Genomic DNA, 4,081 nt, shown 5'->3' on the forward strand with positions numbered 1-4,081 from the left:
AATAAAATTAGTCAATTCTTATCAATTTTTATGTGCTGAACACGAATATGACAGTCAAATTGCAAAATTGGCTCTAGTTTTTTTGTAATCTGCAAGAAATTAATGTTTACATAACGAAATGCATTCCAATAGTAAAAGGTCAACTGTAATAGCCTACCTATAAAAAATCAAGTCATTGACTACATCTTAGATTTCTTCGCCTGTCTCTTGTACAGCTGTTCGGGAGCATCTCTGAGGAGTGTCCAGCAGTAGTCAGCCAGCATTGTAGTGGACCATTTTCCCTGGTATCTTTGTTCCATTGTTGCGATATCTTGATGAAAACGTTCGCCGTGTTCATCACTAACAATACCACAGTTGCTAGGAAAGAAATCCAAATGGGAATGAAGGAAGTGAATCTTTAGAGACATATTGCAGCCAAGTTTCTTATACTTCATCAACATGTCTTCTACTAGTTCCTTATAGTTTTCTGCCCTAACATTTCCGAGGAAGTTTGTAGAAACTAGGCGAAAAGCATTCCATGCTTGTTTCGCGTCACCTTCCAGCAAGTTGTTGAACCGGTCATCTTTGAAAAGCTCTCGAATCTGAGGACCCACAAAAACTCCCTCTTTAATCTTTGCTTCGCTGAGTCGAGGGAATTTTTCATGCAGGTATCGGAATGCTGGCAAAGTCCGGTCAATGGCTTTCACGAAGTTCTTCATCAAACCTAGTTTGATGTGAAGGGGTGGTAGCAAGATTTTCTGAGCCTCAACCAGAGCTGGGTGTTGGATATTCTTCTCTCCAATGGCTACATTCTGCCTGTGAGTCCATTCCTTCCTCATGTAGTGCATTTCCCTTGCTCGGCTATCCCACTCGCATAAGAAACACATGTATTTTGTATATCCTTGCTGCAGTCCCATTAAAAGGGCAACTACCTTCAAATCACCACAGAGGTGCCAGCTGTACTTGTTATACTCAATGGAATTCAGTAGTTGCCTTAAGTTATCGTATGTCTCTTTCATGTGGACAGCATACGCTACTGGAATAGATGGAAGAATGTTTCCATTGTGCAAAAGCACAGCCTTGAGACTCAGTTTCGAAGAGTCCACAAATAGTCTCCATTCTTGTGAGTCATGAGTGATTTTTAAAGCATTCATGAGGCCCTCAATATCGGAACAGAATATCAGATTACTTTCCTTTCTGAAGAAAGGCTCCAATTGCTGGTGGCGCTTTCGATATGCAGTAATTGTGACATCTTCTTCTAGAAGATTCCATTGTTGGAGTCTTGATCCTAGCAATTCTGCCTTGTTCTTTGATAAGTCCAAATCACGAATCAGGTCATTTAGTTCTTCCTGTGTTATTCTGTGTGGGGTTGATGATGCACCACAGTGAAAATCTGGATCACTGCATGCTGATGGACCAGGAGAAGAACAGGTCGACTCACCTTTGTCTTCGTCAGATGAATCAAGAGAATATTCTGCTGGAGGTTCTGGAATAGGAAGTCCCTCACCATGTGGAACTGGTCTCAATGCAGACGGAATGTTTGGGTAGACTATTCTCGACTTCTTTCGCTTCGTTATTCCGCCGGAAAGAGGAGGAACCAAGCAGAAGTAACAGTCATTTAAGTGGTTGCTTGGCTCTCTCCACACCATTGGGACTGCAAACGGCATTGATGACCTTTTGCAATTCAACCACTGTGAAAGCTGTGTTGTACATGTAGCACAGCATATATGCGGAGCCCAAGGCTTGTCTTGGTCACCAACCTTGCATCCGAAGTAAAGATGATATGCCTTCTTCACTTGAGAATTGATACTTTTCTTCTGGTTGGCAAATGTCACTTCCCCACAAATATAGCAAAAATTGTCCGCGGTATTAACACACTTTCGAGGCATTACTGTTCTTTATTGTACGTAAATGGATAAAATAATAAGTTTTATGTAACAGTAGCTTGAACTGTCTCGCACAACGTCTAAAATATTTTAAATGCTGAACCTATCTGATTGGGCTTTATATAGTACACTGCTTACGTCAGCTTCAGCAGCCGCCTGGCATTAGTATAACAGGCCTACACATGTATAGTACACTGCTGACGTCAACTTACTTCAGCAGCCGCATGGCATTAGTATTGCATTGCATCAGAAAATGATGCAATCAACTGTGGATGATGTGAGCATGATGGTATTATGCAATGTTACATCATTATTCCGGATGTTGCTGCAGTCCTACTGGAGAAATTTACACAGTGAAACATAGAAAATGAGGTATATGAATATCTTCAAAACGAGAGCCAATACAAATTTTTCACGGTTATATTCGTGTTCGGCACACCAAAATACTACAGATTAGGGCCTTTTCAAGTCAGTAATGATTTCTCTGTTGACCAGTGTAATGAACTGGTCTGACAATTTTAAAACTCAGATAATTGCATCAGTGACTAACTAAATACTTCCAATAAACAACCACTGAATACACAGAGACTGTATTTGCCAAAGTTTGGCATTCACCTGCTAAATCTGAACTGAAAAAGCCCTAATTGATCAATACAGTCATCAGAACCTTAGAACACTTTATGTAAACTATCAATTAGTAAAACATGTGTCAATCTCCTAGCACTTCACAGTATAGTTTAAGAGCTAAATCATACATCCGCATTAAACATAATGATTTGCTCATAAGCTTTCAATATGAGGCTATTGAGAACAGTTACTAAATATTTTTAATCAAATTACCTCTAGCAGATAGGGAATGTAAGTGTGGGCCATTCAAGTGTAGGCCATATTTGTTACCTTAGAGCCTCCTATCCATGTTACCTCACTTGGAGCTAGCTTAGCAGCACTTGTATCCACATCTTACGGTGCGGGGACCAAAACCCTGTTAAGCAAATTAGTTATCAGCTAAGCTTGCTATCAATCTGCGTAATAAAAAGGTACATGGTTGACTATATAAACACCCAGAATGTATATGAAGATCTTGGCCTGAAGTTAGTTATTGTGTACATGGTGCTGGCATTCAAGCATGGGTGCTTCTGTACACAGATATACACATCAAGCTAAACGCTAAAAGGAAAACACCTTTTGAGGTCGGGATCTTTTAGGTTCTTAATAACAGCGTCTTCGGGTAAACATATAAGGAAGAAAAACAGACTAAAACTAGTGCACCCTATAGGTGAAGAGGAACGCCTGCGCTGTCTCATACATGCCTCAACCTTTCACTGGTGACACATATCTAATAGCATTGTGATGGCCATCCACTGACAAACCTAAAGCTCAACAAATCCATTTACAAAGGCAAGGATATACTGTAGCAATCCAAAGTCATGATGTACTGGTTTTCTTAGAACGAGATGAAACCACACTACGGTAGTAAGGCAAACCAGCTATGCACCAAAATGGATGGCATGATTATTTACATCTAAATGCCAGAAGTGTATGCCCACACAGCGAATTCTAGCTCTTGTAAAGCATGACTGGTTCCCCAAAGGTGCAGATATGCTGCAGAGATGCAAACAAAAGGTATTTAGAGAACTTTAAGGACGAGTGAACGAAACGCCGATTATACAGTTATAGGCCTGCATACCAACTTTAACAGATTCTTTGCGCTAGACGCTGTTACATCGTCCAAACCGGGCATAGTAAAAAAGGCAAAGTGTGACTCGTTGCCCATTGTAAAAATAGTGCTTAGGGAGGTCATTTTCAAAGAGATCCTTTATGGGCAACCCAAATTCACGTACAACATGACCACGCTCTTTAGCGATAGCAGGCAAGATGTAACTGTACGAGATAAATTCAAAAAGCCTATCAAAACTCAAGAACAAATAGATTTCTCAGGATGGGACAACTTTACTCGCTTCAGAAACCACAAAGCCTGCTAAGCACCTGCTCAAACAGAATGGGGAAATCTGTGTGTCAGGCGGATAAATAGGCAGTTCCTCCCGAAGAGACCCTCTCATTGGCGCCCTATGGTCCCCGTTCGCTAGTTGATAAATAAGCATTGGAGTATATCTTCCTTTCTTCACGAGAATAAATCAGTCTCTCGTCTAGTCTCCTCTTGCTCGCCTGGCGCCTAAAAGACTGCATCATGCTGGACGGTCATTGAGTCAATCATA

This window comes from Sinohyriopsis cumingii, chromosome 9, assembly GCF_028554795.1.
Source record: "Sinohyriopsis cumingii isolate HCF-2022 chromosome 9, ASM2855479v2, whole genome shotgun sequence".
Lineage (NCBI taxonomy): Eukaryota > Metazoa > Mollusca > Bivalvia > Unionida > Unionidae > Sinohyriopsis > Sinohyriopsis cumingii.